This window comes from Mandrillus leucophaeus, unplaced genomic scaffold (assembly GCF_000951045.1).
Source record: "Mandrillus leucophaeus isolate KB7577 unplaced genomic scaffold, Mleu.le_1.0 Scaffold1477, whole genome shotgun sequence".
NCBI lineage: Eukaryota > Metazoa > Chordata > Mammalia > Primates > Cercopithecidae > Mandrillus > Mandrillus leucophaeus.
The window spans coordinates 152,897-175,234 of NW_012101451.1; the positions used below are offsets into that span (position 1 = coordinate 152,897).

At 45.3% G+C, this 22,338-nt stretch overlaps 2 long non-coding RNA genes across 2 annotated transcripts in view; one reads left to right on the forward strand and one right to left on the reverse strand.

The window, feature by feature from the left end:
• LOC105535545 overlaps positions 1-22,338 on the reverse strand; it is a 41,738-nt gene that overhangs the window by 7,471 nt on the left and 11,929 nt on the right. Inside the window, exons 2-3 of the long non-coding RNA XR_001005451.1 lie at positions 14,166-14,287; positions 12,741-12,897 (exon numbers count right to left, since the gene is read on the reverse strand). This is a non-coding gene — a long non-coding RNA (uncharacterized LOC105535545). The remainder of the gene's footprint in view (positions 1-12,740; positions 12,898-14,165; positions 14,288-22,338) is intronic.
• Positions 688-11,941, forward strand: LOC105535543. The gene is made up of 3 exons (XR_001005449.1): positions 688-934; positions 10,277-10,375; positions 11,487-11,941. It is a non-coding gene; the product is annotated as an uncharacterized LOC105535543 (long non-coding RNA).

The window sequence follows — 22,338 nt, forward strand, 5'->3', positions numbered from 1 at the left end:
AAAAGAGCTGCCTCCGCGCCAGGCTGGGGAGCGAGGGCGGAGGATGGAGGGCGAGGGCGCATGCGTCAGCCGTGCAGCTGGGGCCGCGTAGGCAAACTGAGCTGCTGGGTCCTGCCTTCAGTGCAGTTTCTTGGCATCACGTTGGGGACACCGCACCATTAGAAGACAGCCACAGAATGTTAAAGGCACAGCCTCCTTCGAGGGCATCTGCATAATGCCTTCCGTTTACAGATGAGGAAATTGAGGCCCAAAGGGATGATGGGAAAGGCCCAAAGCTGCATTTCTGGATTCTGGCGGCTGGGACCAGATCCAGCTCGTATTGACATGGTTTAAGCACTTCTTCAATGAGCACTTATCAAATGCCTAGATACTATGTACTCAGTGTCTGAGTGGCAGAGAAAGATAACCACGAATACGTCAGAAGCAGCGTAGCTACGGCTGCCCTGGATTTGGGCATAGAATCAGACAGACCTGGGTTTGATATGATGATTTCCAGGACCACAGTACTAGTTGGATGGCCTTAGTGAGGTAGTTAACCACTCCATGCCCTAGTTTTCTGGTCTGCAAAACGGAGATAAAAATAGGCTAGGGTCGTGGGATTTAAATGAGATAAGGTGCACATTGCTTAGCACAGCGCCTGCACATGGAAGGCACTCAAATAAATATTCGTGCAATGTTTTGAGAAGTAGAAAGTGCTAGGCACGTAGGCGTTCAGGAGACAGTCACGGTACTCGTTTCCAGACAGAAGTCATGAGGAACAAGAGGGAAGGTGCTTTCCCGTGAGCAGCGCTTGGGGGAGACTCACACAGACAGTTACAGGATCTGGCATGACAGGGAAAGGAGGAAATGGCTTCTGTTAATCTTTCCTTCAGCTTCTCCCGCCCTTCCTATGCACCCTCTCTGTTTCCCTTTCCACTTCTCACTGTGACTCAAGGTAGGTGGCTGCAGAGAGACATTGGGCCCTCCTACCAGGGAAAATATGTTCTGCAAGGTGGCATAATTTGTGTTTTAAGTCCCACTTTATCATAGGGGCTCCCCTCCTCTTTACCTAGGTATGATAGGCACAGGAAAAAGCAATGGAGTTAAGTGGATATGTGACTAAGGTGTCAAATTGGAGTAGTGTGGATCATAGATCTCAGAGATGAAGATCTTCTGGGTGGATTCCCTCATATTAATGAAGAAGCAGTGAAAAACTGTGAAAGGCAAAATGACATCAAGTTTCAGACTCAGGTTGGAGCCATGGTGTTCTGTAGCACCATAGTTCATTCATCCACTCACACACGCTACTCTGGGTGGATATCCAATATACTGACAGGTACAAGGTTCTGCCTCAGTAGGCAGGGAAAGGGGAAAGGAAATAGAAATCCGGGAGGATTCTCGGGTTCTTTGTGCAGCTTCATGGATGTTGATACCATTTACTGTGATTGCAAGGAGAGGAATAGAAACTGACCTGAAAGGAAGATGACATGTTTTGAACATGGGTTTGATGTGGCTGTAGGACATCCAGGTGAAGACCTCCAGGAAGAGTTAGGAACATGAGCTCCAAGCACAGGAGAGAGGCCTGGAGGTGCTTACTGGGGAACAGCCAACTTAAAGATGGTCACTGAAGCCAGGGCAGGGCTGGGATGGCCCAGAAGAGCAGGCAGAATGAGAAGATTATGAAAGCATGAAACCCAAGCCTGACAGATACCAACTCCTAAGGATCAAATAAGAGATCCTGAGGAACAGATGGAGAAATGGAAAGAAAACCAGAAAAAAGTGGCATCAGGCAGTTCACATCAAGACTCTCCAGGTTGAAGAAGTGGTCAGGAGTGGGAAATGCCACAGAGATGTCAAGCAAATGAGCACTGGAATGTGTCTGTTGTATTTGACAATAAGGAAGTCATTGATTACTTGTGAGACTGGTTTTAGTGGGGATGTGAGGGCAGAAACCAAATCACACTAGGTTAGAAGCAAAATGGAGTCGAAGGAGAGGAGGAGAGGCAGGGCTAGTAGGTATAAACCACTGCTTCCAGAGAGTTGGTTGGGCAGGGAGGGGGAAGTTACAGCTAAAAGAGGAGGCAGGGCGAGTTTCCTTTATTCATTGTTGTTTTGTTTTATTTGTTTTGTTTTCGCAACTATGGGAAACTGGAACAAGCTTATAGGAAAGGGAAAGCAGGGGGGGTCAGCAAGGAGAAATAAGTTGGAGTCTCAGTACAATCCCCAGCACCACCACAGGGTGAGTGACAGAAGAGGGGATTCTGGCCCCAGATAACCCAAAGGAAGGGATCTTCTTCCTTGATTCTTTTTTTCTACCACTGGAAGGGAAGAAATGTACATGGGAGGTTTAGAAATGGACTTGGGGAGCTCTTTAAGTAAGCTTTATCTGTGTCAGGATCTAACCCTGGCAGTAATCTTACCATCAAATGCATTTAATCAGCCCCATTTGCACGTGGATCTGTACCCAGTGCTATTCAAATAATGTGAAATGGATACTGTTATTACCATGTCACTCAGGACTATGGGTAGCAAGTGACTGAAACCCAGTTCTAACCATGGAATCCATGGGTTTGCTAAACTGGGTAGACTGGCTTTAGGCCCAGTTAGATTTCAGGTGCTTTAAAGGTGTTGTCATGTATAATAGGCATAATGTTTTGAAATTATCAATGTACTTTTCTCTTTTGCCTTTCAAAGCATATGAACTTAGTCTACTCAAGGCATTTATCTGCCTAGGAAGAGATGAAAGTTCTTTCCAGAAAGTATGCAAAGAGAAAGAAAGCATAACACTCAGCTTCCGGCATTCAAAAACAAATTTTGTAGCAAGGCAATAGCCATGTAATTCAAGCCCTTACCTTGAAAAAATATCCTGTACATTCCATTACCTTCCTCTTCAGAGGGTCAAGAACTGAGCTTGGTAGACTAAACCTTAAGGTTTTATATTCGAAAGGTCTAGACCAGGAGAAAGTGGGAGATTATCAGAGGACAGAAGCAGCAGAATAAGACAAGAGGCCTGAGTGGAGAGATTGTATTGGAAAAGTAAAGCTTAATCACAAAGGCAGAGGGAGATCTTTCCCCCACATCACCTCCAGAATTATGAGAGGAAGAGCCCAGTGTTGTTCAGGTAGCAGCAGGCCCTGCTATGGACTTTTCAAGCTGTGTCAGGTCCCTATGAAGCCTAGACTCTACCCAGACATAGCAGCAAGCCTGTAGCCAGTGTGCCAGAGGTGATCATTGGAGTGAGGTGACTCAGTGGTGTGGGCTGCTGAGGAGAACCCTGGGACCAGGGTTGATAGGAAGTCATGGACAGAAGTCAGAGTCTATAGCAGCAGGAAGAGCAGAGAAGGAGCTAGACCAGTCAGGGAACACCTTTGGGAGTACTGCCTCCAGATGGATCATAAGCTCCCCATCCACAGACCCCCACATCAGAGGCTTTCAGTGCACCCAGGACAGACAAAAGTGGATGTTGTCTCAAAATAATCACATGCAAGGCAGCTATGCTCAAGGACCAGTACAAGGACAAGAGTTCCCTTCCTCTCAACACCATGAGGACATGGAAAAGACACACACCACCATACTGCCTCCACCCCAACACATCCTGCAGGGATGATGATCAAAACATTTTAAAATCCTTATAGGCTGAGGCGCTGAGGAGTCTAAATGGAGGTGTCCTACTATGCCCAGAGTTAACCCTTTAGTTGATGGATTATGAGGAACAGGGATCTCAGGGCAGAACCTGTTTACCAACTGCTCCATGCACATTTTAGTATTTTATCAATGAGGGCAGCCATAATGCCATGTACCTATTGAATATTGGCCATGCATCCTGATGGCATCTTTATGGGAGGAGAAGGAGAAAGAGGAAGCCATCTGAGAAAGCAAGCATGTTCTCAGTGGGGATATTGAATTATTGGACTGAATCAAGATTTAAACCCTAACTAGTGAAGGACCAGACTGATTATGGACAAACTAGAGAAATTATATTTTATTGGCACATTCAAGTTGCAATATGAGTTGAATTTACCATCTGTCTGCTTTCTTTGTGTTAGTTTCACTCTCAGGCAGAAGCTCCAAGCATCAGAGTAGCAAAGGGCAAAGGATCTCTTTCTTAATAGTGCCCGCAAAATCCCAGTCAGGCTCGCATTGGCTTAGCTTTGGTAATGTACCCATCTCTGAACCAAGCCCTGATTGGCGAAGCCCAGGTCACATGACTATTCCTAGCCTCATGAACTGAAAGTGGAGTGAGGGGTGGCTCCCCTAAAGAAAATCAAAAGGCTATGAGCAGAAAAATGGGGTAATGAATGCTGGGTAGGCAGGCACGACAGATAGAACCACTATTGCCTTCGGAGTTTAACTCTCTAAAACTCAGAAAGCACAGTAACTCCATGGCGGGAAATGAATTGGCACCTGAGCACTTATTCATACATTGATCAGTGTAGAAAACTAACTTTGAAAATCATAAAGCAGATTTAGTTTTCCCTCTTAAATTTTCTTCCCACACTGATTAAATTACTTTTAATAATTAGAGTTAGGAAATATAATCAACTAAATATCTAGTATAGTTTAAAGCTTGGTCCAACCTGTAAATAGTTTCATTTAGGAAGTGCTCAGTCTCCCTCTTTACTGATGTGAAGACAACAACTGTTTTATTTTTCTCTGTGTATTATTTTCTCTTTTTTAAGAATCACCCTCTTGTCGGGCATGGTGGCTCACACCTGTAATCCCAGCTACTTGAGAGGCGGAGGCAGGAGAATTGCTTGAGCCCAGGAGTTAGGGACTGCAGTGAGCTATGATTGCACCACTGTAGTCCAGTGACAGAGCAAGACTCTGTCTCTACAAAAAGAAAAAAAAAAACCAAAAACAAAAACATAGAATCAACTTCTTCTAAATCCAAGATAAACTGCACAATTAATTTATTGCCTATTTTTTAAAAAGGTTTTTATAATAAACAAAAAGTTTAATTATTCCAGATACAAAGAGATAGTAAAGGCAGCATTAGCTTTTCTTCACAGACTCTTATTTTCAGTGTCACAAAACACTTCCACATAAGTTTTTAAATCTGCATGATTTTAAAATCAGCCCTATGTAAAAGGAGATATTTAAAATCTAGAAAAAGGAAACACAGTCATCAGTCTTACTCCAAAATTTATGTTGTCTTTCGGAAACAGTATTATTTCATAAAGGATATCTTGATATTTACAATATGTAAAACTTAACTCTCAGAATTGAAAAACTCTTTGGGAAAAAAATTATTAATCATAATAAAGGGAAATAAACTCATCATCCCCTAGTGTCTGAGTCACATAATTAATTCAGAAGGGGCTGGCTTTCTCTGCATGTGGGATCCCAGATACTCATTTATGCATCAAATATTTATCACACCCTTCATAGTTTCTCCGCACTGTGCTGGGCACCAGGGATGTGAAGATGAGTAAGACAAGCTTGTGTCTGGGAAGAATGGAGACCGATGGAGAACACAGATTTCTATGCTGGGGTATGAGGGTGTAATGAGGGCTTGCAAGAGGAACGGTTCATTTTCCAGGGGATGATGGCTCAGTGACGAGCGGGGATACTAAGCTGCCTGAAGGGTTTGCATTTCCCATGGTGCCCAGTGCAGTGCCGAGAATGAACTTGTAGACCATTTATTGCTGTGGCTAAGATGGAGGAGGTTTGGAAATCTTTAACAGCTGAGCTCTGTGACAGAAAAGAACAAGAATTCCTGGTCCTCCCAGCACCTCGGTACGTGTACTCTGGTGCTGATGTTCAAGATTGTGGTCATTCCAGTCATGCATTCAGCAGGCAGTCATTGAGCACCTACCAGACACTGCTTGAACAAACAGACTAAAACCTCAAGGAGCTTACTCCTGAAGTAAGCTATATATTTTGATATATATTGCATATCAAAATGCTGATTAATGCTATGGAGAGAAAGGAAACAGGGAATGGGAAGGCAGGGGTTGTAGGTTGAGGGATATGAAATGGGGTCTTTAAGAAGTCTAAACTGAAGACAGCTCCCTCAGTTACCTGAGCATCAACAACTGTGGCTGGTGATGCATTAGGAGCCCTGCAAAGAAAGTGGCCAGCCACCTGATCCCAGAGTTTCCGGGAAGTGGCCAGTTGGGGCCAAGACAGGGTGGTGTGCATCCTCCTCCATACCCCAAGAGTTTTATTATGTGGTGAGTGGAGCTGGTACACCCAGTGTCTGAAGCAGTCGAGAGGGCATGCCTGGGGATGAAACAGTCCTTTGTTCTGGGAATGATGAGAAGGTGTGTTTAGATGTAGGCAGGTCCCCAGGCAATGTCTTCTGGGGAAGAAGAGCATCCTGCTCCCTAAAGGAAAGATTTGGCAAGGCCAAGATAGAAGGTCAAGGCCCTGACCAAGAGAATCAGAATGGAGCGTAGATGCCACATCGCTGGAATGGGCTAGGAGGAGTGAGCACATGGGGTACAGGTCCCATCTTTCATGGGCATCAGGCTATAGCTGGGAGGAGAGCAAAGAGAACTTAGGGTCACGTGTAGACCTTTAGGCTGGAACAGAGGGTTGGTATAGGGTGGCCAGGTTGCAGGGGCTTTGGAATCAAGTCAAGGAATACGTGTTTTTCTCAGATCTACTAACACTGGCTCAGTTGTATCTTTGCCATAGCCAGGACTTGCTTGTTCTGTCATCTGTGTAAGAACCACAGTTCTTTTTTTGTTTGTTTGTTTTTTGAGATTGAGTCTCGCTCTGTCGCCCAGGCTGAAATGCAGTGGCATGATCTCCGCTCATTGCAACCTCCAACTCCTGGGTTCAAGCGATTCTTCTGGCTCAGCCTCCTGAGTAGCTAGGACTACAGGCATGCACCACCACACCTGAAAATACAAATTTTTGTATTTTCAGTAGAGATGGAGTTTCACCATATTGGCCAGGCTAGTCTCAATCTCCTGACCCTGTAATCCGCCCTCCTCAGCCTCCCAAAGTTCTGGGATTACAGGAGTGAGCCACCGAGGCTGGCCCCACCACAGTTCTTTTAACCATAAGCCAAGTAAGAATGAAATAAACTGTAAGTTCACTGGGAGGGCAGCTAGGAATGGGGAGGAAGGTGAAATGGCAAGAAATCCCAGTTTTTCATGCCCAGAGTATAATTCTCAATGGAAACCAAGCAGAAAGAGACTTAAATAAACCCCTGGGAAGGAGAAAAGTATGTATAGTAAACAGTCACCAGCACAGTTTGCCCTCCTGTGTGAATACCAGGGTCAGAACAACGTGTCATGTTGCCACTTTGATCACAGGATTTTGGTCAGAAAGAATGTGGGATTTGAACTTTGCTCTGAGTTTGGCTCTTGACTGTCACCTGTTCAGCGTGTGACCTTGGGTAAGTTTCTTAACCTCTAAGCCTTCGTTTCCTCATCGGTATAGTGGGAATGTGCAATCTGGAGTCTCTGCTAGGATTCCGTCACATCTAGTGGACTAGTGAAGAAACCCTACGGGGATCTGGGAAAACTCCCTTTCTTGAGGAAATGCGGGGAGCTGCGCACGGTGGGCTCACCAAAAGGCGAAGCACCATACTGGAGGAGGGAGTAGTTTGGAGTACACTGTGGTGACAGGGGCAGAACCCCATCCTTCACCCTACTCCATATCAGACCCATGTCTGATTCCTGGGCAGAGCTGTCACTAAAAGCTAAAGGGACTATTTGTTAGTGCTTCATAAGACACTGGAGTACAGGGTCACTGAGATGAGACCCCCTATAAATGAGCATAAGAGAGAAAAAGGCATCTTTTCCACTTGGCAATCCACAGAGCAACTTTATCAGAGTGAGATGGCAGAGCAGAGAAAGGGACAGTGCCGGGCATTGATTTGCTGATGAGCACATGGAAGACCTCCTAGCCCAGGAACTCCCCAAAAGTGCAGGGTAGAAGGTGCTTTGCTGGGAGCTAGGTTCAAAGTGACAAAATGGTGGTAACAAACTAACATTTGGATTATTAGTCTTGATGTGACTTTATTTGTGCATGCATAGTGTATCACACAGGGTTCTCTAGAGAAACAGAACAAATAGGACATATACAGATATGAGAAGGGGATCTATTATGGGAATTGGCTCATGAAATTGGCTCGAGAAATTCCATGATATGCAGTCTGCAAGCTGGAGAGCCAGGACAGCTGGGGGTATAATTCTGTCTGATGCTGAAAGCCTCAGAACCAGGGGAGCTGATGCTGTAACTCCCAGTCAGAGGCCCAAGGTCTGAGAACGCGGGTGACAGCTTACATAGAGAAAGCAGCTTATATAAGTCCCGGAGTTGGAAGGCCCAAGAATCTGGAATTCTGATGTTGGAGGTGGAAGAAGATAATGTCCTGGCTCCAGAAGGGAGAGCAAATTCACCTTTCCTCCACCTTTTTGTTCTATTCTGGCCCTCAGCCTGTTGGATGCTGCCCGCCTGCATTGGTGAGGGTGATCTCCTATACTTAGTCCCCTGATTCAAATGCTACTCTCTTCCAGACACACCCTCACAGACAACCCAGAAATAATGTTTTATCATCTATCTGGATGCCCCTTAACCTAGTGTGGTCGACACAAAATTAACCATCATACCTGGTGGGGGAAACTTGGCTAATACCTACCTCATAGGAATCAAACAGGATGTTCCCAAGCATGAGCCTGGACATGGCAAATACAACGTAAATGGCAAATTCCCTCACAAACCACCCGGGAACCCACTGGAAGCACCGCAGAATGCTCAGAATATCCCCTCGTGTGTTTGGGGATTGAACAACATTCTTGTGGCAAATATCTTTAATCATAAAGTAACTTAACACGTATCTTTGAGCATGTATATGTTCCAGTAAAGTATACCTGCTAAGAGGGGTTTGAAATTATCTTTTCTTCTCAGCACTTTACAGTTTACAAAAGACTTCAATGTGAATTTTAGTCACATTAGCTCTCACAACAACCTAATAATGTAGGATCCCCATATATAAATCAGAATATTGCATTTCAAAGAGGTGAAGGGACTTGTCCTTAATGACCCAGCTAATAAGGGGTGCAGCTGGACTCAAACCTGGTCTCCTTCCATTAAAGTCTGGTAGAAAACTAAGACCACAAAAAACACAATAATGACAGAAAAAAAAAAAAAAAACCCAGCAACTATGAAAACCTGACTCAAAGTGCTGGAGACAAAGACAGATGTCTATAGCTGGACATCCAGAAGGAGTCAGCTGGGACCTGAGCCAATCTAACTAGAAAATGAAAGGGTGCTGCTGAAGACAGGGAGGCAGGGGTGGAAGAGGCAGGCTTCCAGTGGGACCTCACCTGGCACCCCTGGAGCTGGCACCCAGCTTTTCACATTTCACAGAGCATTTCTACTGACCTTTCCAAAGGGCACTACAACTCACTGCTCCCAAATCTCTGAAAGTCAAAACGGAAGCTATGCTCCTACATCACTGTCTGAACCCTGCAAATCACCTCTTGTGACTTTGGCAACTGCTGGTCTCAGGGTTTGTATCCCAGTCATTTCTACTTCTTGGAGAATTATTTACGACATTCTAAAAGTATGGAAAACCATCTACTGAAATGTGTCAACATTAAAATATTAGTTAGCTATAAATGATGCTCACTTAAGTTACAGAAAAAAACAAGAGACAGGAAAAGACATGAGCAATTATGGGCCAGCCTCTGTCCTAGCATCTCTCACACTCACGATGTCTTGTTATATTCATTGCAATATAATTGGGGAAATGGTATCATTCCCACTTTGACAGCTGAGGAAATGGACACTCAGAGAGGCTAAGTAACTTGGCTAAAGTCACACAGTTAATAAGCAGCAAATCTAGGATGTGAATCCACACCCGACTTCAGGGTATTTCACAATATACCACAGTTTATGGCCTGTGGAATTCAAATGGAATTAAGAGATAACCAGTAAACTACTTTCATTGCCAATAAAATTCTTGACTTTGCTTTTTTATTAATTCAAATTTACCAACAATGCAATTTCCAAATTACCACCTTCGGAAGAGTACTTAAGTCATCGAAATACTCAGAATTCGTGGAGTCCTAACAGGATTTGACACTGAGAGAGATGCCACCAGAGGACGCACGTGGAGCTGAGTGACTCTAATGTGAACTTTCCTTTTTGACAGTTCTCTGTAAAAATGTGGTCTATCTTGCACTGGATGGAAGATGAGGAAGAGATTCTCAGCCAAACCTGCATGATTTCCTCAAACTCTGTTTAATACAAGTGCCAAAGTTTGACACATTCTGACCACTTTGCTTTCTTTGGCAATCCCAACTTTGACAAGAGAATAAGAATGTCTCCCCCTTGACAGGAACAACGTGTGAAATGAAAGACCTCAGGTGCTGTATTGGCTCTTGACAGCTCTTCAGAAGAAAGCACCTCCTGCCTGTTCTGTTCAGTCCTGGTGCAGGTGAGTCACTGCCTTGCCAGCCAGGCAAGTATTTTAAGAAACAAAATCTAAGCCGGAACCAGCAAAGAAAGACGAGGGATGGATTAGCGCCATTAGCTTTGATGGTGTCTTGTTGTCATGGTGCTAGGAAAATCACTATCATTTAGAGTCCCACTCAACAGCTGTTTTGCTGGAATTTTTGACTTGAGAGGCTGGTGGCCACCCTAACACAGGCGTGGGACATGGGTGTGCGCACACACGTACACCTGCAGCAGACACCCACTCTAGAGGGCTCACAGCGGTTGTCTGGGACGTGATTCAAAGGCTGTACCCATGTGTATGACAACCCTGTTTCCCATACATCAGCTTGCAGGAAGCCAAATGACCCACCAGCTTACCCACATCGCTGGAAGCTTTGGAGCAGAGTCAGTGACTATGTGAACCTGCCTCAACCTCTGCTCCCTGGTTCAGCATTTGGCTTGGGAAAATTGCCACTATTGCCTGTCTCTTAAACATTATTTCAAGGCTCAGGTCTTCCACCATTCTGAGGGGCGGGGGCAACTTTGAGTTCTGCCAGGAGCTGGGGTTAGGGGTAGAGGAATACTCGCCAAGAGAAATGACTAGAATCTTTATCAGGCTGTGGAACACAGCCTGGCATTTCTGGGTAGGCAGCCTCCCCTATAACCTCTCCTGGCATCTACACTGCAAAGTCCCCTATTTCAGTATCTACTGAAAGGGGTGAGGGTGGGGACATTCACTGGTACTGGGAGGCCAACTTAGAGTGGAGAGGAGCTTGTCTCATGGCCCTCCGGTGAGCCACACTAGAGGAGACCCCAGATACACAGCGCTCCCTGCTCAGACTCACACTTGCCTGACTCCCTCCCTCATGCTCTTCTTTCGGCTGCCCTTACCTGGGGTGACTGCAGTGGCTGTGGAGGTGCAGTGGGGTTGGGAGGTGGCATACCTCGCTACCTTGCTTTTCCCAAGTCCCTTTAATTAAACCAAATCTTCATATGAATGTAAAAGACAAGTAGGCTTTATCCCAGAGCCCTGTGCTCCTCTGCCCCAGATTCTGACTCAAGGACTTGGAGCAGACTGATTTTTATTAAAAGTCCAAGTGATTCAATTGCAGGTGGTCCTGGACAACACTTTGAAACATGCTGTGGCAGAAACAAGCCAGCAAGCATATGGGATTCATCTGCTGTGAGTGATAATTTATCTAGTTTCTAAAAATAGTGTTATAGGCTGGACTGTTTTCCCCACTCCTCCCCCACACCATGCGTATATTGACGCCCTAACCCCTAGTACCTCAGAATGTGACTGTATTTGGAAATGGAGCCTATAAAGAAGTAATTAAGCTAAAATGAGGTCATTAGGATGGGCTCTAATGCAGTATAACTGGTGTCCTTATAAGAAGAGATTAGGACACAGATGCACACAGAGGGAAGACCATGTGAACACAGAAGGAGAAGACAGCCACCTGCAAGCCACAGAGAGAGCCTTTCAAAGAAACCAACCCTGCAGACAATCTGATCTCAGGCTTCTGGCCTTCAGAATTGTGAGAAAATCAATTTCTGTTGTTTAGGTGACCCAGTCTGTGGTATTTTGCTATGGCAGCGAAGCTGACGAATACAAACAGAAGGCTGATTTCACTTAATAATCATCTCAGAAGGCAGAGATTGCTTCAAACTATTGTATAAACAAGGCTAGTTTGTGAACCAAAGGACATGAGCCCCAGACCTGGAGTCGCAGAGGCAGCATGACACACAGACAGCACGGCTTCTTGTCAGGCATTCCTGCACTCAAAGTCTCAAAGAACCTTCCTCTCTAGCCTTCCACCTGAGTTACTTTAGACAAGATAGCTATTGTTATTTTATTTAAAAAATATGTATATAGTGCTTATTATGTGCCAGGTAATAGTCTATGCACTGTACAAACATTAAGTCATTTAATCCTCGTTATAACCCTGTGATAGATACACTGAAGAGTCACAGTCCCTTATTCAAACCCTTGCTTGGGACCAGCAGTGCTTGGCATGTCAGAACTTGGGGATTTGAGAAAGATATACAGTATATGTACCATAGGCTTCATAACACCTCATGGCATCTGCAACAGCTTCCTGTTATGAAATATACTGATGTTTCTAGTTTCTGTAGTGACACATATATATGTTGCATAAGTAAAGACTGTAAGTATCCTTGTGTCAACTCAAGACACAAGGATACTTTCAGTCAATGTGCTTGTTTCAGGTCAGGTTTTGCTGCCAAATGAGTTATAAATACATTTTTTCATATTTTGGAGCTTTTAACATTTCAAAATTGTGGGCCTGTGTTATCCCCATCTTACAGATGAAGAAACTGAGGCACAAGGAGGTTAAACAACTTACCCACATTCATTAGCTCGTGGGAGGTGGGACTGGGCTACGAACCCCCCAGGTCTGCAGCCTTGCCGTGAGGACCCAATACAAGGTAGACTTCTGGGATGGATTGTGTCCTCCAGAATTCATATGTTGAGGTCTTAACCTGAGTACCTCAGGATAGAACCTTATATGGAAATAGAGTTATTGCAGATATAATTAGTTAAGATGAAGTCATTAGGGTGGACCCTACTCCCAAGTGACTGGTGTCCTTATAATAAGGAGAAATTTGGATGCAGAGGCAGGCATGCACACAGGGAGAGCACCACGTGAAGACAAAGGCGGAGCTCAGGGTGACACTTCCACAAGCTCAGCAATGCCAAAGGTTGTTAGCAAACTGCTAGAAGCTGGGAGGGAGGGGCATGGAACAGATCCTTCCCTGCCAGTCCTCAGAAGGAGCCAACCCTGCCGACACCTTTATCTTGGACATGTGAAACAATCCATTTCTGTTGTTTAAGCCACACAGTTTGCGGTGCTTTGTTACAGTAGCCCTGGCAAACCATTACATGATCCTTACCCAGTGCCGGATTCTGAGTGGGAGATCTTTAAGTGGTAGCTGGTCATACTTACTATCAGTATGACTGAGGCCTCAGACTGTTCACTGAAAAATAACGTCAATAAATTAGATTATTTCTAAGACCTCTTTCAAGTTCTGGGTCTAATTTTTTATGTTTATAACATGGAGATAATTCAACTCCACTTTTAGCCCAATGGCCTGGCTCTTATAGCATTTCTTCATTGTTTTAAAGACAGGAACCAACCCAAATGTCCATTAATGATAGAATGGATAAAGAAAATGTGGCCCATATACACCATGGAATATTATGCAACCATAAAAAAGAATGAGTTCATGTCCTTTGCAGGGACATGGATGAAGCTGAAGACCATCATTCTCAGCAAACTAACACAGGAACAGAAAACCAAACACCGCATGTTGTCACTCATAAGTGGGAGTTGAAACATGAGAACACATGGACACAGGGCAAGGAACATCACATACCGGGGCCTGTGAGGGGGTAGGGGACAAGGGGAGGGAGAACATTAGGACCAGTACCTAATACATGCAGAATTTATAATCTAGATGACGAGTTGATAGGTACAGCAAATCACCATGGCACATGTATGTATACCTAGGTAACAAACCTGCACATTCTGCACATGTATCCCAGAACTTAAAGTAAAATTTAAAAACAACAACAAAAAAGATGGGCTAAGCTGGACGCAGTGGCACACACCTGTAATCCCAGCTACTTGGGAGGCTGAAGCGGAAGGATCACTTGATCCCAGAAGTTTGAGACCAGCTTGGGCAACACAGCAAGACTCTGAACAATAGATGGGCTAATGTAAATGTGGTCTTAGAAAGCAAAACAAGCAGCCAGGCTCAGTGACACATACCTGTAGTCCCAGCTATTCAGGAGGCTGAGGCAAGAGGACTGCTTGAGCCCAGGAGCTCAAGGCTGCAGTGAGCTATGATCGAGCCACTGCACTCTAACCTGGGCAACAGAGCAGGATGCCATCTCTAAAGAAAAATACAAAACAAAACGAAGAACATTAAAACCGAAACCATGTGGGCCCTAATTTGCCTTCTGATGTTCCTGCTTGCATTGTGAATTCGCTCAGTCCTTGGCTTTCCTGAGTCTCTTCTGCTTGCGTCTTCAGGCCTGTGGAGTTAAAACCAGTGTGGCCAGGCTACGGATTCTGCAAAGGAAAGTAGAAATCTAAGTTAGAGGTTGTTTTCTGTGAGTTAAGAGTGTGTTGCTAGAATCCTATTTAGGCTTGGAACATTTGGGTTCTTCATGTGCGACATTTGTCCCCAAACTGCCACTTCACTGAGGCGATAAAAGCTGCTTTAAGAGAGCGGCTTGAATATTTTTTCTGTTCATAGGACCAGGCATGGTTGGGTCCAGTCTAGGGAAAGAGGTAAAATGATAAAAAGGTTTTTTTGAGATTTAGTGACAGGATTTAGCCCATTGTCAAGCTAGCTTGGAGCTTTAAGCCTCTGCCCTTAAGATTCTACATATCAATTCAGAAAAGGATTTGCTGTGGGTGGGGTGTGGTCTCAAGCTCTCATCTGTGGAAACAGGACCTCAATGACTGTGTGTGTTCAAAGAATGGGCTTTGCGTTTCCTTCCAGCATCTGATCGTGGTGTGTAGTGGCTCTTGGGGCTGCCTCTCTGACTCCCTGTCAGTCCCTCAGCCTTTGTCCAGGAAGCACCTCCCAGCTTCTTTCCTGGAAGCACTTTTGCACCAAGCCAAGGGGCCTCTCTCATCTCCCCGTAGTCCAAGCCCCTCCCAGAGCCAGGAGTGGTTTTAGCATTTGCTTACCGTTTTTCATGTTTGTTCCTTGTTCCTGGATACCCTCTCCTGATTTTAGAAGTGTGCCTTCTCCTATCAGTGGATGCAGCCCCGTGGAATTTCGTGGGGATACAAAAATAGTTGCAGGATGGGGATGTCACTTTTTGGTCGGTGATTCTATGCAATACAAAATGAGAAATTTAAATAAGCAAAAAGACCTATCTAATCAATTGAACTGCTGGGAAGTAGAGATCACATATTGTTCATTTTTGAATCCCAGGTGCTTGGCACAAAGTGAGTGCTCAGCACAATTATTTGTTGAATGAATCCATCTTAGTTTTCTTCCTTCTTCAGAGAAGTGCTCTGACATGCATCAAGTTTAAAAGTGGTTGCACAAACAAAGTTGGAAGATGTTTCTGCTTCATAATAGCTGTCATGAGTCATGTCCAGTAAAAAGGTCCTGGGATAAGGAGGAAAAGGACGCACAGTCCAGATCCAGCTCAGCCATCATCACCCAGGCGGCCCCAGGGTCTTCGGCCTCCCTGTGCCTTGGTGTCCTCCATTGCACCAAGAAGGTCATAATTTCTGTTCTGCCTCCCTCACAGCTGGTTATGAGAATGTGACAAGAGCAGACATGAAGAGATCACACTGGAGGTCCTACTTTTATTATCATTATTATTACTACATGTAATTGTAGAGTTGAAGTGCTCATAATTATTTTTGACCACCTCAATCTCTTTTCTTCTCCATGAGCCTTCAAGGACCGAAGCCAGGTTTACCTCCTACCTCAACTGAAGAAATGTCCATCCTGGTGAGGACTTCTTGCAGCTCAATCATCTGCTTGGTCAGCAAACATTTTCTGCATCACAGGTGGAGACTGAAAAGTTAAGTTGTGGAAGACTAGCTAAAAAACAGTTGTTTGCTGACACAGTTCCTGCGCTTGAAGCTACTCGGAGCACAAACAGTAGGGTCTTCTCACCGAGACTATGCTCCTCAACAGCATCCTTGAACCAGCTAGAGAGCCCTCAGCCCCATTTCTGCCCACAACAGGCCCAGGAGGTGAGGAGATTTGATAAGGGCAGCCAGCCAGTGGCCAGCAGAGAGGCCAGGAAGCGAAGCCTCCTGATTCCAGGCCGGTTTTTACTTTACTCCCCATGCCTCTCAGTGGGGGCATTGGTAGGTGGTGCTTTGCTTCCTCTTGTGTCCTGGTGCAGATGCTGTTGCTAAGGTAACTGGGTAAGCATAAAACAGACACAGCCCATGGAGTCTTGCTGCCTCCACCTGTGTGTCCAGACAGTTTCCCATCCCAGCCAGAGAGACACGGTCAGGCTTATTGATCCAGGCTGAGCATGTGTGTTGGAGCCTGGAGAGAAACGCCTGATCTGTGTGGCAGCCTGTATTCTCTGAACACTCTTCCTGGGCATGGTTTGAGTCAAGATGCTAAAGATGGAGACAGATGATGAGGAACCGAAATTGCTTTAGTATACCAGTTGTCAGTGTGACATGGCTAAAATTGTCCAGGGCCTGGGTTCTTGACATATCCTTCGTTTATTGAGGGCATTTGTAGAATAAGAGGGCCGAAAGTATGCCTCAACTCTGAATTCTGTGTCTAGCTTTCCTGCTGTACCCCAAGATGAGACCCTCCAACTTTCAGACAAGGGCTTTTCTTAAAGAGCTATGTGATACTGTGTGGCTGATGTTCTCTTGTTCCTGGGAAGGTTTAGCTAATTAGTGTGTTATCCAGAGTCTTCCTTACCTCTTTTTCTTAACCCTTCACTTAGCAGGCCCACCAGAGTTGGTCCCAAAGGAGAGAGGAGAGAACATATATAAATGAGCCAGTTTGGCTGCAGTGACAGCTCACAAGATGGTCAGATCATGAAGAGAGACTGAAATTCAGTCTAAGCTGCAGAAAAGGAGGAGAAGCGGGTACGATTCCTGCACTTCCAACTTTAAGTGGCCCCTGGAAGAAGCAAAGCATGTCCACATTAAGGCTGGACTTCACTTAGGGACTCCCTGGCTTAGGATCTCACTGTGACTACATCCCCAGTTTCTTTGGGGTGCATGTTGGAGGAGGCAGATCGGTCCTGGTAGCTGGTCATAGAACTGTAGCCTTTTGAGGTCTGAGAGAAGTGTGAGATACTGCAGAGGGCTAGAAACTCAAACCTTGAAATATGAACCCTGCCATCCTTACAGGTGACCACACGTACTAACTCAGTCCCTCTCAACAGACTCAGAAACTTACCACCCACTTTCCAGGCAAATGCAACAGCTAGCTGCTCCCTGCATGTCCTTTGCTTTTCTACCACTATCCTTTACCACTTCTCTCCACTTAGCGACATCTGTCTTAGACAGGATACATTGGTTGCAAGTTCATAACCCAACTCCTATGAGCTAGGGAAAAGGAGGGCACAGCTGATATTTGGGAATACCTGGAGTCAGGGGCTCAGAGTTCACGACGACTCTCCTGATCTCACCTCTTCTCTCCACTTCTCTCCAGGTGCCTATTTCGTTCTCTCTCATGGTGTAGTGATTTCATCCACATTGCAGGAAACACGGCTGCCCAAATCCCTCCCTGCCACACCCACATACATGAAGCTCCTGAATTTAACCTCTTTAGGCTTTCACTAAAGATATTGCCAGCTTTAAATCTGAAAATTCCAGGTAAGACTAATGAGTGGCTGTCCTTGGTTAGGCGCCCACCACTGAACTGTCAAGCAAAGCAGGGCGAGGGCAAGCTTATAGCGCACAGTTCCTGTGGGCTGTTGGGAGAGGATACTTTCACGTGAGAGGAGAGTGGTAGGCAGACAATCCCACAGACATCCACAGCAAGGCCTCCCTCCAACTTTAAGGCCCTATTCAACAAAAGTTCTCCAGAATCCTTTTCAGCTCCACTTGGATGGGAAATAGCCTTCTCCTCCTCTCCACCCTCCCAGTGTCTTCACCTGTACCTCCCTGTGCACCGAACACCTGTTGACCACATACTTACCATTTGAATAACTTTTATTATACAAATACTAATGTGTGTCACTGAAGAAAAACATTGGAAACATAAATAAAGAAAGAGAATAAAATAGAAACCACTCGTAACTCTGCCATCTGGAGATAATCACTTAGCATTTGGGGGTAGCAGTTGTTAGATTGATGTCTTTTTTTTTCTCTGCCTACATTCAGCCCTTCAACATCTCACCTCTCTGTGCTCCCCCAGAATCACCACAGTGCTTCCCATTCAGCGTGGGCTTCCTTTGAGTGTGTTAAATAAGCAGTGAATAAAGGAATAAACAAACAGATGAGTAAATAGAAAGTCAGATAAAAAGTTCTCCTACCCAAAAGTTGCCCCAGAGAAGGTATCAAGAAGGCAAATAAAGGTACCAGTCCTCAGAGGGCACAGGCACCCCACCCTCCCCATTCCTTCCCAGCCTTCTCTGCTCCTGTTGGGACAGAATCCGTGCCAGGAAGTGAGTGGTACGTAGTGAACAGGCCAGGCCTAGGCCATAAACATTAGTGAAAATACTGTTAAGGACGGAAGCCCTACCCCTGCCATGTGACTTGGAAATGTTGCCCATGGCTTAAGGGAAAAGACGATTCATGGAAACAACCAAGTCACGGTCGCCACATGCATGCAGTATTTTAGGCCCAGCAAGCAATCTGGCATATTCTAAGCTTCTCATGAATGGGTTCCAAGAAATCTGATTTTTAGCAGTGCTGTTGACACAGGAGTTGCAACAGCAACCCCCATGACTTGCCCCTCACTGAGTTGAAGATTATCATTGATTTATCTGGAGCAGAAACAGCAGGATTCCACATCACGCCTTGGAAGGCAGCCTGGGCAAAGGCAGAGAATTAACAGATCTTTGTTATTAATTCCAATACCACAACTCCCCATGGGTCCGTGCAGTAAAATCACAGGCTCTCTTGATAGGAGTTTCTCCGTGTTTAAGAGGGCTAGTGTGTGTTTTGTTTTGTTTTGTTTTATGGGGCAGGTCCTTATTCTTAATTACAAAGACAAACCCAAATCACAAATATTTGTTAATCACACACCAATCCAAAACATGTTAGGTGCTACAGGAGATGCAAAATAAGTAGCACAATCTCTATATTTCATTCTTTTGAGCATCAAACATTTACTGAGGCTGTTCTATGTGCCAGACATTGTGCTAGGCACTGGATTTTATAGCACATTCCAGTATTTTCCCTTTTAAAAGTGAAAAGATGAGGTTCAGGGAGGTTAAGCAACTTACCAAGCTTGCCCATAGTCACACAGTTTGTAAGAGGCTTGGGATTAGAATAAAGGCAATTACACAGTAATGGGATGGCTGGGTCATATGGTACATCTACCCAAAGGATTATAAATCATGCTGCTATAAAGATACATGCACACGTATGTTTATTGTGGCACTATTCACAATAGCAAAGACTTGGAATCAACCCAAATGTCCATCAGTCACAGACTGGATTAAGAAAATGTGGCACATATACACCATGGAATACTATGCAGCCATAAAAAAGGATGAGTTTGTGTCCTTTGTAGGGACATGGATGCAGCTGGAAACCATCATTCTTAGCAAACTATCACAAGAACAGAAAACCAAACACCGCATGTTCTCACTCATAGGTGGGAACTGAACAATGAGATCACTTGGACTCGGGAAGGGGAACATCACACACTGGGGCCTATCACAGGGAGGGGGGAGGGGGGAGGGATTGCATTGGGAGTTATACCTGATGTAAATGATGAGTTGATGGGGGCTGACGAGTTGATGGGTGCAGCACAGCAACACGGCACAAGTATACATATGTAACAAACCTGCACGTTATGCACATGTACCCTAGAACTTAAAGTATAATAATAATTTAAAAATAAAAATAAAAAATAAAATAAAAGTTATTTCACAAAAAAAAAAGAATAAAGGCAAATAATCTGACAGTTTGTTATTATTTTTATCAGCATTGTAGTGCCATTCATGTAGCCTTAGAAAAACTCAACCAGCATTTGCATGAGCCTCCTTTTCACTAACACACAACAGGCCACAGTTCATGTTGGGGAGTAGGAAAGTGGTTTGTGCTCATTTACTCTTCCACCAGTGAACCTCCCAGGAGCAGCTAACGTGTGCAAAACCAAGTGTCCATGGCCCCTGCTCTGTTCTTATGCACAGGGGTCTGTTGATAGCTGCCCTCCACACAGCCCTGGCACAGGGGTCAATCACAGGACCACAGCCAGCACAGATGAGCAGAAGGAATGCAAGTTTTGGTTTCCCAGTAGTACTTTGCTTCTGATCCCTCTGTTTTTCCTTCTTGACCTGGAAGCAGCGTTTGGGTGCTAAAGGAAAGGACCCTGAATGCTGGAGTCTTGCAGGCCAGGGTTTTAATCTCAGCTCAACCTCTTGGAAGTTGTACAAGCTTGGGCACAGCTCTTAGCCTCTCTGAGACTTCATTTTCTCCCCACTAAATGAAGGCAATACTCACCCTGCAGAGACATTTAATGGAGGCAATACCTACCCTGCAGAGAGGTTCAATTGGGTAACATATGCACGATGTCTGGCAGGCACTAGCTCCCCAATCAATAGTAGCCATTATTATTGTCCAAACTAAATTTCACCCAAGAAGTGGAGTCATGATTTTTAAGCCATAAACTAATATGCATTTATTGAGGATCTGTTTTTAAGTAGGATTGATAATGGTTGTGAGAAAAACCTTGCCCACTCCCTCCAGCAGTTAGGGACCCAGACAGGGAGTAAATAAAACCCATGGCAATGAACAAGTCACCAACAACTCAAGCACGTAAGATACAAGAAGCTAGAGATAAAATTCTCCTAGGTGTCTGCAACTTTGGAGATAAGGGCAGTGAGTGTGGGCAGATGGAGGCCCAAGGGGACCCCCTGTCTAGGCCCCCCTGTGCTACATCACAGGTACCCCTCACAGGCCTAGTATCCATGCACTGTTCTTTCCCCCTCTTCTCCAGAGTTCGCTTTTTGGCTTATGCAGGTATTTTCCTTTCTGAGAGCCACTGGGGACTCAGAGCATCCTCAGGTTATCTGTCCCCAGGCCTAGCCGGCTCCTTGCTGGGTTCTGACCTCACCCCTGGCGTCAGTCTTATCAGGTGTGGACAGAATCGTCTCCCCAGCTCCTGGAGCTGCAAGCCCAGGATTCTCCCCACACCCAGGCCTCATCCGGTATGGTGGAGGAGGGCCAGGCACCTCTGGGACTAAACACAGTGGTAATCTGCCAAATCAGAGTGACCACAGGGGTCTGCAAACGAAGCCATGAGGCCCAGAATCAGGGAGGAAGGGTGGGATTTACATAAGTGCTGACAAAGAACAGAGCAGATGCCATGCTCCGCCAAGCAGGAAAGAGGGAGGAGGATACTGGGGAGAAACAGCAACCATCCGCGGCCCAGGTCTTCATAGGGACACTAGCAAAGGTACAACAGGTCATGATGGGAATTTAGTGTCCTCTGGGAACTTTTTTCCTCACAGGGAGCATGAAGACCCAGCTGAGCTCAGTCTTAAGAAATGAGTCTTAGGGTGACTGAATAGGAAGAAGTGAGCTTACTGGGAACCAGAGAGGTAGACACAGACTCTTTGCTATTGGGTACCTGGGCAGAGATACCAGCTGCTCTGTGTAAACTCATATTCCATAATCAGAAAGGACACTTCATTTCTTTTCTTACTTTTTTTTTTTTTTTTTAAGACAGAGCTTTGCTCTTGTCACCCAGGCAATGGCGACAGGCAATGGCAATCGTGCAATGGCGCGATCTCGGCTCACTGCAACCTCCGCCTACCGGGTTCAAGCGATTCTCCTGCCTCAGCCTCCCAAAGTAGCTGGGATTGCAGGCCCCTGCCACCACGCCTAGCTAATTTTTTGTATTTTTAGTAGAGATGAGGTTTTACCATGTTGACCAGGCTGGTCTTGAACTCCTGACCTCAGGTGATCCACTGGCCTCAGCCTCCCAAAGTGCTGGGATTACAAGCATGAGCCACTGTGCCCGGCCAGGACATTTCATTTCTAAGGCACCTCTGGTTTGTTTAAATTTGTCGGCTGGCTTGAGTACACCTTGGGGTTAATGGCCCGGGGTGGGATGGGAGTGGGTGAGTATTTAATTAGAATTCATTCCACAGGAGCCTCTTTGTCCTGTTAGAGTCCGCTCCAACCACTTGTTTCTCTGCACAGGGACTGCTGCCTTTATTGGACTTGTTAGTGTCTGTCAGTAAATGATAACTCATTTGAACTGTCTCTGGAATCACAGCGGTGCAGGGTGCAGAAGTTTCTCACATTG